This window comes from Camelus ferus, chromosome 7 (genome assembly GCF_009834535.1).
Source record: "Camelus ferus isolate YT-003-E chromosome 7, BCGSAC_Cfer_1.0, whole genome shotgun sequence".
NCBI lineage: Eukaryota > Metazoa > Chordata > Mammalia > Artiodactyla > Camelidae > Camelus > Camelus ferus.
Window position 1 is genome coordinate 45,916,947 of NC_045702.1, and position 14,820 is coordinate 45,931,766.

A 14,820-nucleotide genomic window follows, 5' to 3' on the forward strand; every position below is an offset into this window, starting at 1 on the left:
GGGGAATCAGAATCCGGAAGTAGACCAATTCACTGAGAATCAATTCACTGAATGAGCAATTTGCCAATGTTACAGCAAAACTGAAACAAATCGGTGGACTGATTATCTGATTAATTAATCATTCGGCAAATTGATGTTGGCAAACTAGTTAATAGGTAAATTGATCCCCTGATAAATCAGTCATTACTTTTTTTTTTTAGTGAAATTTTTATATTTAGAATTAGCCAGCTGGACTGAGTTTAGATGATTCCAATTTTGTTGGCAACATCCAAAGCATCATAGTCAGGAGCCAGTCGTACATATGCCTTCTTCTCTCCATCAGGCCTGATCAGGGTATTGACCTTAGGCATGTCAATGCCATAGAGCTTCTTCACAGCCTGTTTATCTGGTGCTTGTTGGCCTTGACATCCACAATGAACACAAGTGTGTTGTTGTCTTCTATCTTCTTCATAGCTGACTTGGTGGTGAGGGGGATCTTGATGATGGCATATTGGTCAAGCTTGTTTCTCCTAGGGGCGCTCGTCCAAGGATATTTGGGCTGCCTTCTGAGCCACAGTGTTTTGGGCCATCGGAATGTGGGTTACGTCTGGATCTTCTTTTTTTTGTGGCTGTGGATGCCTTTCAGCACTGCTTTCTTGGCCTTCAAAGCCTTTGCTTTGGCTTCAGCTTTGGGAGGGGGCTTCCTTCTTTGCTTTTGGCGCTATCTTCGTGAAAAGCAAGCAGTCATTGCTTTTAAAGCACTTCTTGAGCAACAACTGGGACTTGCATTTTAAAAGCAGGGATCTAACCTGGACTGTCTCTGTGGCAATGTCTGTCTGATTAAGTATACATCAAAGTCCACCTATATAAGTTCTCTCCCTCACCTAGGCGACCCTTCCCGTCCCTTTATTTGGGTCCTTCTACTTCTCTGGCTACTACTGCCTTCTGTCACAATAAATTTCCCTTTCTCTTATCTCTGGTATATGCCTCCATCATTCCTGTCAGGTCGACAGCTCTGGGCACAAACTGTTGAATGTTTTTGTCCTTTCTGCTCTCACTCCTCATCCTAGTTCTAACCTAACCCTCCATCCATACTGTGTCTATTTGAGGCAAACATTTGGTGAGGGGTGGAAAGTGTGTTTCAATATGCATTATCTAGAGGACACCCTAAAGGTCATGTGCTTCGTGTGCTTCATCATGGAAATGGGAGTACTTCCATTAACAATGTTTTCATTGTGATTCTTCATTTTATATATATAATGTGGCAAACATTATCTATATGAATAACAATTTGCAGAGAAGTAACAGTCTAGGTTCAAAATTATTTTATTTCAATAGTTTAAAAATATTTCTCCATTGTCGCCTTGCCTTCAGTGTTGCTGTTAAGACACATGAAGTCCATTTGATTTTTGTTAATTTGTAGGTGAGTTGCTTCCCTTTCACTAAAAGCTTTTAAGATTTTCTTTAACCTTGAATTTCTTACATCTTTTATATGTCTAGATGTGGGTTTTTCTTCTCCTGATTGGTATTCTATGGGTCTTTTTGATCTGAGGTAATTCAGCCTTTTTTATTGTTGTTAATTCTGAGAAATGTTTTTTCACTAATTCCTCAACAGTTTCCTACTCTCCATTTTTGTTTCTGAAACTCCTATTATTGACACTACAATTTTCATCTTTCATTTCTCAAGTTTTCTTTCTAAGAGTGTCCCTCAATCTAACCTTTTAACTAGTTAATTCTTCAGTTGTATCCTCTTTATTACTTATCTCATCTATTGTGTTATTTCAACTGTTAACATTTTTTTATACCTTATACTGCCAGGTACTTCTTTTAGGAAGATGCAACATTTAGGAGAAGACCATCTTCCTTGATTATAACATTTATTTAATTTTCACTTTGTATTTTTAAAATACTTTTCAGAACTTGAAATAACTTGCTTTTGCTTTATACTATTCCAATGTAGTTTACATTTGTGTAGCACATTGCCAAGCACTTTCAAAGACATTATCATAATCTCTTCAATTGACCTGAAAGGTAGATATTACTTTATCTCAATGTTACAGGTAAGGAAGTGGAAACCCAGATAGAAAAAGTGATGTGCATAGTGTAATACTGTCATTCATAAGAAATATATTTAGTTGGTCTTTGTCCCTGTTTCTGCCACAGAGCTCCTAAAATCCTTGGCATTTCCTAAGTGATGAGAGCCATAAAGGTGTTTTGGTATCTTAACAAATTTCTTTCAACAACACCCGATTTTACGTTAAAGGTGACTTTTGGAAAGCCCGAGAACCAACCATGAGATTAGAGGGTTATAAACTTTTAATCCCACCCCAACCACGACCTCCCAGGATGGGAAAGGCGCTGGAGGGTAAATCAATGGATAGGCAACTGCCAGGCATCAAACATGCCTATGTAACAAAGCCTGTATAAAAACCAAAAGGACTGGGTTCAGAGAGCTTCTGGGTTGGTGAACATGGGAGATATGAGAAGACTGGAGAGAGCACAGAAGCTCTGTGGTTATTTCCCACGTACCTTGCCCTATGCATCTCTTCCATCTGACTGTTTCTGGGTTATATCCTTTTATAATAAACTAGTAATATAGCAAGTAAACTGGTTTCCTGAGTTCTGTGAGCTGTTCTAGCAAGTCAATAAAACTCCAAAAGAGGGTCATAGTTTCCTCTGATTTATAGCCAGTTAGTCAGGAGCATAGGTAAAAACCTGGACTTGTAACTGGCTTCTGAAGTGGGAGCAGGCTTGTGAGACTGAGCCATTAATCTGTGGAATCTGACACTATCTCCAAGTAGATAGTGTCAGAATTGAGTTCAATTATAGGACACCCAACTGGTGTCAGAGAATTGCATGGTGGGTGGGAAAAAAATGTACATCAGAACTGGAGTCAGAATTATACATAGTAATGGTGTAGGCTGGCCTAAAACACAATTCCTGTGACTCCAAGTCCAGTGCTAATTCAGATATGTGCATCTGAAACACTTATTCTCTACCAAGAAATTTTTGTTTTAAAATACATTATGATAAATTATATTTTTAAATTATTTAAATTATAATGGTAAATATAATCATACTACAGAAAATTTAGAAACAAATGAAAAAATTATTATTAAAATCATTATCCTAATATTACTTTATCATTTTCCGTTTAACATTGTATCACAATGCAGAGACTTCTTGAATACATTTAGAGAAAATACATTTAGCAAATAAATACAAGAGAGTCAGCAGGAAAGTTATCATTACCCCCAGTTCAAATTCCTATGTTCTGATTTCTGATGCTACCTGGCTCTCTGTGCTCCTGAGTTCTAGATCTTTGTATCTTCTTTTTAACAAACTAGAACTGGTTATTACAAACTCTAATTTCAGATTCTTGATTTTCACCTAAAAACTGAATTACTTAAATCCCTAAACTGTGACGGCAAAAGTACCTGGGTTCATGGAAAAGAATGCCATAATCTACTAAAGGATCTGTCATAGAGCTGTAGGTAGAGATATGATGGAGCATCTGGCCAGTTCCAAAAAGAAAAAAAAAAATTACGATTTGCTAGAACATGTAGGAACTGAACACCTCTGAGTAAGAAGGAGAATTCAGGCAAAAAAGTCAATAGTCTCAAATAGTAACAGCGAAGAATGCAATAACTGTGAAATGCATCTTCTATTTCCCAAAATATTTTTAAGAAAAGAAATACAGCCATCTTCTAAATTCCTCAAATAAAACGCCACATTTTCTACTCTTCAAAAGTGCATAACAAACACAAAATCTTTGGGAACACTGAGGTGGGTAACACTTCTTTCTAATCACTCCACACGCAATGCCTCTGTTCTCTTTATCTCAAATTGATTAATTAAAGAGTGAAAACAAAAACTATTTAGCATACCTACTGTGGTCTGTTTTCCCTCAAATTAAGAGATATTGCCTTCAAATTGGTGTGAAAAATAATAAAATCACTTTAAGCTCTTACTCAGACCAGAAGTGGTATTTTTGTATTCCATGTTACAGTTACTTATTCATTCTACATAGATGCTCCTTGGCAATGACGTTGCTCTGGAAAATGAGCTTCAATTAAAACTGTTTCTATTAAAGGGATATCTCCTACAATAAAGCATTCTGATAAAAAAAAAATTAAACACACACAGAAATTAAAATTTATTTCTCCACATATATAGTGAATCTTTCTGCCAGTTATTCAAGAAAATTATCTTTACACTTGAAAATAACTAGCTTCTGATTTACCAATTTAGTCAAATAATGTATGGCTTGATACCTAAGGTAAGAACTTTTTCTTTACTGTACAGAAGCTATCCTTCCAAGTGCCACTTCAAGAAAATAATCAGAAGAAATAGATTTTAACTCTCTCAAGAAAGTAAGGGCAGTAAATAGATTCATGTAAAAACAGTACAGTTCCACTTCATTTTGGACTCCTCTGCTAAGATAGTCTTAGGTAGGTTTGCTGATCCCACGGTTGATTTACTTTTGTGGGAGACACCACTTTAGGAATATTGGCACTTAGCAAACAATTCTCATCTCATTTTTTTCACAGATATGCCTTGTCTCAAGCATACTGAAGGCTTTCTAAAACAGACTCTTACCTTTGAGTGTCTTCAGCATCTATCCTGGTGTCCCACACAAAATTTCAAGAGTGATAAATACGATCCTTGACAAAACCTAGTCTCTCATGCCTCATTTTCCTTCTTTTTCTGTAAAAGAGGAGTAATAATGGCACTTTATAGGGCTGTGGTGAAGATTAAATGAGATAACGTAGACAAAATGCCTAGCATCTATCCTACCTCTTGCACTGTGGTAATTGATTCTACATAGCCTTTCATTATGAAACATTTCCAGACTTCAGAAATTTTTAACACAAAAGGAGGGGAAAATTGAAAGCAGTAGGTTAAACTAACAACCAAAGTACATTTTAACATCAACTACTATATCAGGGTCTAATGTACTTAATTACATTAAAATCATCTATGGCCACCCTGGCTCAGATTTTAATTCTGAATACGCTACCATTATGTTAGAACAAACTCCATCCCCTCCCAACTTGCAAAAATACAATGAAATAATCTTGTCAAGCCCATTAATTAGTAAATAATCAAATTTAAAATAACCTCTGAACATGACTTTAAACACTATGAAACAGGAAAAAAAGATCATTTCTGGGGCATAAAGTTTATTATTTGCTTTAAAGAAAAAGCTGAAAATTCTTACAGCAGCCAAAAGAAATTATCTGGGTTTTCCTGCGAAAGCAAATTAGTCATCACATATTTATATGTCATGGCTGATGCTTGTGTGAGGTTGAAAAGGATATAGTAGAAATAAAATTCTGTGAATCATAAATTAGAATTGCAGGAGAAGATGCAAGCCATGACTCAGGCAAGTACAATAATCATGCCCAAAATTACGCTTGTATTTTTCATATACAGTCTGTCACAGCAATTGTAATTTGCAGTTACCAGCTGGTTGCCATAAATGGAGCTGATATCAGTTAAAAATAAATCATGACATTCAAGAAAAAGCAAATAAATGTTAAAATATTAATCTGTATAATATTTGGGGGCAGTTACAAAAGCAAGTCTGTACGTTCATAGAAGTTGTTCAAGAACTATTTTATGTTTTCAATTTAATTCTTTCAGCAGCAATTAATCTTTCTCTAAATGAACTAGTAATGGTAAACAAAAAAAGGGGAAGGTGTGGAATACAGGGAGGAGAAGAGGGGAAAGAGGAGAGAGGAGAAAAAGGAGGAGGTAGAGGGTATGAAAAACAGGTATGCAATATAGACATTATTTACCTTTTAAAGAAATGAAAGATAGTAAAGGCCTTCAAAGTCCAAGCCCTTCAGGCTGTGTATATAGTGGCTCTTCTTTGTGAAGTACAGTTGAAAGAATACATGTAAAAGCAAAATACAGTGATAAGACAAAATGTTTGTCAATAACTTAAGTCTCAAGCTAAGTAATTTTGTGGTCTTGTTTCTCTGGTATTTCTCCTCTTCCTGTACAATAAGAGTCCTTCTAGAAACAGCAACTCTAGTGTTTGTTCTTATCTTCTCCCTTGATAAATTTTTTCACCTTCCTATCTGAAACTCAAAAGAATGACACTAAATTCTTTGAGAAAGACATCTCTACTTATGCTAAAATTCTCCCAAGACCTTTTACCCTGAATAGCTTCATTTTATAGAAAAAAAAAACTACTGTGTTTCATAGACAGCTTGTCAAATATTCTCTCCTTTAAAAAAAAAAAGACTTTAATTGGAAAAGCTTCCCCCTGTTATTCCAGTAGACAGTTTAACTTATTTGACCATACTATTGGATTCTTGCCTCCATAATTTTATTCTCTCATATGAACAAATTAATACAGTAAACTTACCAATTACTACAAAATAACCTTTGGTAAAATTTTCAAGTAATTTTTTATATTTATCATTCAACTAATATTTATCAAATGTCTGTCATTGTGGTAGGTGACAGTCCCAAACCTTATAGAATTTGTGTTTAAAGAAATACAAACATTAATCATATAATCACACCATTGTACAATAAAGTCTGAAATTTTCCATATCCATGACTAATTTAAACTTTCTTAAAATTAACATTTAAAACAGCTGTTAACAAACATTTGCTGCATAACCCAAAACTTTTGACCTGGAGAAGTTTTGACTGTGGAATAAGAAAGTCAAGTTCCAGGTAAGAGAAATTGTGGCAAAGACATTTTGAACAATAAAATAAATATATAACCTAAATACTGTAGATCTCAGTGAAGGAGAAATGTACTATACCCTTACCCAAATAAACAAAACAAGTCCAACTGCATTTAGAAGTTACCTTTACTAAAACCTTCCTTGCAGATGATGCTTATCCCAGGATGTGATAGGTCCAGAGCTACACCTTGTGGCCATACACAAACTTACAAGAAACTGTTCTAATGTTTTCAATGAAATTTAAAAGTCACTCTTCTGTTAATCAAAAATAAGTATATCTCAAGAAATGGCATATTATTACTTGACAGCTGGAAAAAGTTTTAAATTCTTAATAAAAAAGATTAAGGTAGGTAATTATATGGTAAACTGTAACAATGGTAATGGTAGAATTTAAGTGATGATATATGAATATTTGCTGTAAAATTCTTTTAACTTTGCTATATGTTGGAAATGTTCATAATAAAATGTTGGAAAAATGAAGGATTTTTTAAAATGTTTCATCATCCATATTTTTATCACAAACACATTTTAGGGACTGTTTCCTTTATGTATGAGCATGATGGGTGTGTCTTCATAATTTATGTTAGTATAGTAGTCTACACTAGCAGTTAGTACAGTAGTAGTGAAGTAATGTAGTTGTATTGATGTACAATGAATTATGAAACAATTCACTTGTTTCATACTTATTCAATTTTGAATTAAACATTTATATGTATGTAACTTTATTTCTATTAAATCATGTTCCTAAGACAAAGTTTTAACATTGATAGCATTGGGTTCTAAGGAGATAATCATTTTCCTGGCTCATGAGACATAGGATCAAAGTACTTTCTACCAATTCACACTGCTTTTGTAAACGAAAATGTGCACCAATTTAACTAACGTCATAGGATCTTGCCATTTTAATATTTTGCTGGTTTACTAAGCATGAAATTTGCTTTATCCAGGTTAATTGTACTTCTTTGATTTTTGAAAATTTTTTTTACATATTTCTGCATTTATCTACTGAAATCTTAATTTTCTTATAAATTTGAATAATCACTTTATGTACTGTAACTATTACCCTTTGTCTCTAAACTCATGCAAATTTTTCTGATCAACTGTCATTTTTTAGTTATTTTCACTGTGTTGACTTTTATCTATTCTCATCTGTCAGTCTTATCCTTCATGATTTCTTCAATGCATTTAGAACTAAGAAATACACTGTTTCTTCACAAATATGACAAGTATTCTAATTTTTTTGTTTTAATCTATACACATTCAATTCAGAGAGTAAAGATACCTTCAAGAAGAGGATAGGAAAGTACATAAATAAAAACATGGCTGGTAAAATTCTCCTAGAGCACCATTTTTAAATGTAGTCCTCCCAGAGTAGTTACATCGGAGATACTTATGGGTACTTGTTATAAATGTAGATTCCAAGTCCCATCTCCGATATACTGAGGCAGAATCTCTGGGAATGGACACTGAGAAATTCGCACTTTTTTAAAGATAACCAAGTGGTTCTTATCCAGATTTAGGTTTGAAAATCACAAACCAGGAAAAAGACTCTAGGTGATTCACACATAGCAGGATTAGAAGAAGATAAGAAAGCAACTTACAGTGTCTGACATTCAGGAATCACGCAAAAATTTATTGAGTGAACACGTGTATTTTTTCTTATATAATAACTGTCTGAGGTATAATTCACATGCCACAAAATTCACCCTTTAAAAGGAAATGATCAATTGAGTGGTTTTAGTATATTCAGAGTTGTGAAACCATCTCCACTATCTACTTAAAGATTATTTCTGTCACACCCAAAAAAAAGATCATACACCCATTAGCATTCATACCCTCTACCCTTCTACCCCCTATTCCCAGGAAATCACTAATCTACTATCTATCCTTATAGATTTACCTGTTTGGGACATTCCTTAATGCCCAGAAAATATGAAATGCTCAGGTAAATGAAATCATACAGTATGCAGTCTTTCATGACTGACTTCTGTCACTTATAATGCTTTCAAAGCTCGTCCATGTTGTAGCATGCATTAGTGCTTTATTCCTTTTTATTGCTGAATAACGTTCCATTGTATGAATATACCACATTATGTTTATCCATTCATCAGTAGATGGATATTTGGGTTGTTTCCACTTTTTGGCTATTAAGAATATGCTGCAATAATTGTTCATGAACAAGGCTTTTGTGTAAACATAAGTTTTCATGACTAAAGGGTAATTAGTTAGGAGTTAAATTCCCAGGTCGCATGGTAACTACGTTTACATTTTGAGGAACTGCCAAACTGTTTTCCAAAGCAGCTGCGCCTCTGTACATTCCCATCAGCAGCTCCAATTTCTCCTCATCCTCCTCAACATTTGTTATTATCTGACTTTTTAATTCTAGCCATCCTACTGGGTACAAAGTGGTATCTCACTGTAGTTTGATTTACATATACTTAATGACTAATGATGTTGAACATTTTCTTATGTGCTTACTGGTCATTGATCATTTGTATATTTTCTTTGGAGAAATATCTATTGAGAGCCTTTGCCCATTTTTAAATTGGTTTGTCTTTTTATTATTGAGTTGTAAGAGTTCTTTACACTAAATTCAAATCCTTTAGTAGATATATGATTTGAAAATATTTCTCCCATTTTGTGGGTTGTCTTTTCACTTTCTTAGTAGTGTCCTTTGTAGCACAAAATTTTATAATTTAATAAATTCCAGTATATCTAATTTTTCTACTCTTCCTTTTGCTTTTCACATCATACCTAAGAAAACTTGGCCTAACCCAAGATTTATGTCTGTCTTCTTCTTCTAAGAGTTTCATAGTATGAGCTTTAAATTTATGTCTATGAACCATTTTGAGCTGATTTTTCCATATGGTGTGAGATAGGAGTCCAACTTCATTCTCTTATATGTGAATATCCAGTTGTTCCAGTATCATTTGTTAAAAAGACTTCTTTCCTTATTGAATTGTCCTGGTACCCTCGCCAAAAATCAACTGGTCGTATATGTAACTAGAAACTCTCAATCCTATTCCATGGGTCTGTATGCCTATCTTTATGCCAGCATCCACACTGTCTTGATTATAATTGCTTTATAGTAAGTTCTGGAATTAGGAGTGTGATTCCTTCTATTTGTTCTCCTTTTTTGATATTATTTTGGCTATTCTTGGTCCATTCCATTACTACATTAATTTTAGGGTCAGCTTGTTAATTTCTATAAAAATAGAAGCAGAAATTTTGATGGGGACTATGTTGATGATTAGGGAGTATTATCATCTTAACGATGTTAAGTCTTCCAATCCATTGATATATCTTGCAATTTATATGGATCATCTTTACTTTCTTTCACCAATGTTTTGTGGTTTTAGTGTACAAGTTTTATACTTCTTTTGTTGAATTTATTCCCAATTATTCTTTTTTTATTGAAGTATGGTCAATTTACAATGTTGTGTTAATTTCTGGTGTAAAGCATAGCGATTCATTTATATATATTTACATATATATATATATATTCCTTTTTATATTCTTTTTCATTATAGGCCATCACAAGGTATTGAATATAGTTCCCTGTGCTATACAGTAGGATCTTGCTGTTTATTTTTTGTAGTTGAAGTATAGTTGATTTACAATGTGTTAATTTCTGGTATACAGCATAGGGATTTATATATATAGTCAAATTATATATATATTATATATATAAAGTAGAATTGTTTATCTATTTTATATATAGTACAAATCCCAAACTCCGAATTTATCACTCCCCACCAACTTTCCCCCGGTAACCGTAAGTTTGTTTTTTATGTCTGTGAGTCTGTCTCTGTTTTATAAATAAGGTCATTTGTCTTTTTTTTTTTTTAAGATCCCACTTATAAGTAATATCATATGGTATTTTTCTTTCTCTTTCTGGCTTTCTTCACTTACAATGACAATCTCCAGTTTCATCGATGTTCCTGAAAATGGTGTTATTTTATTCTTTTATGCCTGTATAGTATTCCATTGTGTGTATGTGTGTGTATATATATGTATGTATGCATATGTGTATGTGTATATATATATGTGTGTGTGTGTGTGTGTATCATAACTTCTTTATCCAGTCATCTACTGATGGACATTTAGGTCTCTTCCATGTCTTGGCTGTTGCAAATAGTGCTGCTATGAACATGGGGTGTATGTAACTTTTCAAATTAGAGTCTCCTCCAGATATATGCCCAGGAGTGGGATTGCTGGATCATAGGGTAAGTCTATTTTCAGTTTTTTAAGGAATCTCCATTCTGTTTTCCATAATGGCTGCACCAAACTACATTCCCACCAACAGTGTAGAAGGGTTCCCTTTTCTCCAAACCCTCTCCAACATTTATTTTTTGTGAACTTTTTAATAATGGCTACTCTGACCAGTGTGAATTTATTCTTTGATGCTACTGTAAATGAAACTGTTATAGAAATTTCTAGGCTATAGAAATACAATTTATTTTTTGGTAATGACCTTCCATCTCCAACCACGCTGAACTTACTACTTCTAAAAGTTTTTAAGTGGATTTCTTAAGATTTTCTGTGTACAAGATCAAGTCATCTGAAAACAGAAACAGCATTACACATTCCTTTTCAATCTGGATGCCTTTTATTTCTTTTTCTTGTCTAACTGTCGTGGCTAGAACCAATAGTACAATGTTAAAGAGAAGTAGTAGGAGTGGAATCCTTGACTTAGTCCTCATCTTAGGGGAAATAATTCAGTCTTTTACAATTAAGAATGATGTTAGCTATGAGTTTTTTTACAGATACTGTTTATCAGGTTGAGGAATTCCCTTACTATTAATTTAAGTGTTTTTCTATAATAAAAGACATATTGGTATGGTCAAATGCTTTTTCTGCATCTATTAAGAAAATCATGGACTTTTGTCCTTATTAATGTATTACATTGATTTTTCAAATATTAAAACAGCCTTGCATTCTTGAGACAAATCCCAGTTGTTCATGGTGTATAGTCTTTTTTAAATGTTGCTAGATTTTGTTTGCTAGTATTATGCTGAGGAATTCTGCATTTATATTCATGAGATACTTATCTATAGATTTTGTGTGTATGTGATGTCTTTGGTAGAATTCACCATGATCATGTAGCTTAGGCTTTTCTTTGTAAGAACTTTCTGATTACTAATTCTCTTTCTCCTCATTATAAGTCTATTCAGGTTTTCTAAACTAAGGTTGGGTTAGGTTACGTTAGTGACTGACATCTTACTTTTTTTTTAAATGTAAGTATTTACAGCTGTAAAGTTTCCCTCTAAACACTGCTTTAGCTGCATCCTGTAAGTTTTGCTTATGTTGTGTTCTCATTTTCATTCACCTCAAACTATTTTCTAATTTATGTTATTTCTTTCTTTGACCCATCGGTTATTTAGAAATGTTTTTAATTTCCACATATTTGTGAATTTTATAGATTCCTTTCTGTTGTTGATTTCTAATTTCATTCCACTGTGATTGGAAAACATACTTGTGATTTAAATCTTTTTAAATTTTTTAAAGTTTGTCTAATGACCTCACATATGGTCCATCCTTGAGAATTTTCCACATATTCTGCTGTTTTGGGGTATAGTGTTCTAAAGATGGTCTATAATTTATAGTGTTGTTTATGTATTCTATTTGCTTATCTTCTGCCTAGTTGTAGTACCCATTATTAAACCTGAGGTAATAAAATCTCCAATCGTTACTGTTGAATTGTCTATTTCTCCCTTCAATTCTGTCAGGTTTTGCTTTATGTATTTGGGACTCTGTTAGTAGATGCATATATGCACACATTTTCCTGATGGATTGACTCTTTTGTCATTATAAAATATTTTGTATCTTTAGTAATCATTTTTGTCAGTCTGTTTTGTCTGGTATTAGTGCAGGCACTACAGTTCTTTTGGGTACCGTTTGCATGGTGTATCTTTTCCCATCTCTCTACTATCAATCTATTTGTATCCTTAAATCTACATTGGGTCTTTTATAAATTTTTAAATTATTTAATCAATGTATAAAATATATATATGGAGAAAATATTAATAATCTATAAGTAAAATAATAATAATAATCTACAAGTACAGTTTTCTACCTCATGTACAGGAAAGGAAAAGCATAAATTCTTCATAAAATTTCATAGTCTCTTTGTTTAAAAAGAATAAAGCCAGGTTTCCATCCTCCCTCCCTTCTTCCCTCACACACACACACACACACACATTCACACGATCCAGTAGTTCAAATGACTCCAAACCTTAGGTTTGGTAGTGGTACTGACTTGCACTGAGAGAAAAGGAAATATGTGCTCATTGTTAATACTGAGCCATTTGATTTAGTGCGGAACTTGGGGTCTGGCCCTGACTTTCTTTCTTCTAATCAAGGAAACTCCACACTACTAAGTATATAATGTCTTAAAAAAATACAGCATAACATTTAAATTCATTCATTTTTTTACCAATCATATTTGCATCAGAAATTTTACCCCACTTACTTATAATCCTTTTTGAAGGCTGCCAAATCTCCCCTGGCCTCTGAGAACTCCCATGTCTTCCGCAATATACCAATGTAGAAATGTCTTCTTGGCATACACGAGGTCAACCTGTGGTCCAGGAGGGTTCAGGCCTCCACGATTACTGTGCTGTTGTCCAGGATGCAGATAGCCTGCTGGACATTGGCCAGGTCCCTTCCTGACATCACCATGGGTGGCTGATTGTTGATGCCTACCTTGAAAACAGTTGGAAACCAATCTACAAACTGAATAGAGTTCCTTGACTTCATGGCTGAAACTGCTGCATTCACATCCTTGGGGACAACATCCCCTTTGTACAGCAGGCAGCAGGCCATGTACTTTCCAAGTTGAGTACCACACTTAACCAGCTTGTTGGAGAACCCAAAGGAAGCAGTAGGGATGTTTGATATGGAGACATGGTAGGTTTTGTCAGCAGAGATGGAAGAGGGCAAAGATTGTGATGGGGAAATATATTCTCAGATAAGGTACAAGTTTTTCTCTAATTCAGTTAAGTACACATTCAAGGGCCCTTCAAAACAGAAGAAAGCAGTAATAGAAGAGACAAATCAGCCTATTAATGCTGGCATAAGAGGAGCATTCTACACCAAGCATATGATGGCATGTCATAGATGGCCTCAGTACCATGCAGCTACAGTTTGAGTGCTCTGTGGTGAAATGAGTGATAAGAATAGAGTTGTAAGGCTCTATTATGCAAGTGGAGACACTGAGGGCTGGATATACAGAGAACTCCAATTTAGTCTTCTTGCTATAGTCTATTAAAAGCCACTCTAAGAGAGATGTAATCTGGATTCAATGCTTCATCCAATGCTTCAGAAAGACCAAATCTGTTCTGCCAGCTTTCAGATGCTCTCTAGTCCAAGTTGGATAACCTCTGACCCACAGAGTAGTGACCTCAGACATAGCTGTTTGGAGTATCCTCCTTTCCACTAACAAGCTTTGGGTGGAAGAGTGAATAGTACTTCCCTGTATGAATCCTACCTACAACAGCTGGTTCTAAGTCTGAGAAGAGTGCTCTGGGCACATGATTTGCAACTCTTGTCTCACAACAGAAGGCATCAAAAGATGCATTCATATGCTCCATTTCAGCATTTTCCAACTGATCCTTTTCACTACCAAGAATGATACTATCTGGCTGAATTTCACATTCCAGGCAACAGTTTCCAGCAAGTGTCCCCAGTCTGGATGTCAGCTTGGACAATACAAATGGAAAGGCATCCCTCATGATTATCTGAAGGTGTTGACACCACTCTGTGGTAATGACAATAAATTATGTCTCTTACAGAGAGCACATCATATTTGTAAATATATTTTTTCAGCTTCTATCTTTTGACTGGAAAGTTTAATACATTTGTATGTAATATAATTACTATAGTAGGATTTACACCTTTCATTTTGCTATTTCCTGTATGTCTTATGTCTTTTTTTCTATTTATCTCTGTTACTGTCTTCCTTAGTGTTATATATTACTAGTGTACCATTCCTTTGTTGTTTCCTCTACCATATTCTTAATTTTCTTAATGATTGTGCTGGTAATTACAATTAAAACCTTAATTTAAAACAACCTACTTTGGGTTCATACTAACTTAATTTCAAGAGCATACAAAAACTTTGCCCCAATATACC

The 14,820-nt window shown here is 34.2% G+C and overlaps 1 pseudogene; it reads right to left on the bottom strand.

Moving 5' to 3' along the window:
- Positions 1–202: 202 nt before the first annotated feature.
- LOC102516267 lies at positions 203–14,419 on the bottom strand (annotated as a pseudogene).
- Positions 14,420–14,820: the final 401 nt, after the last annotated feature.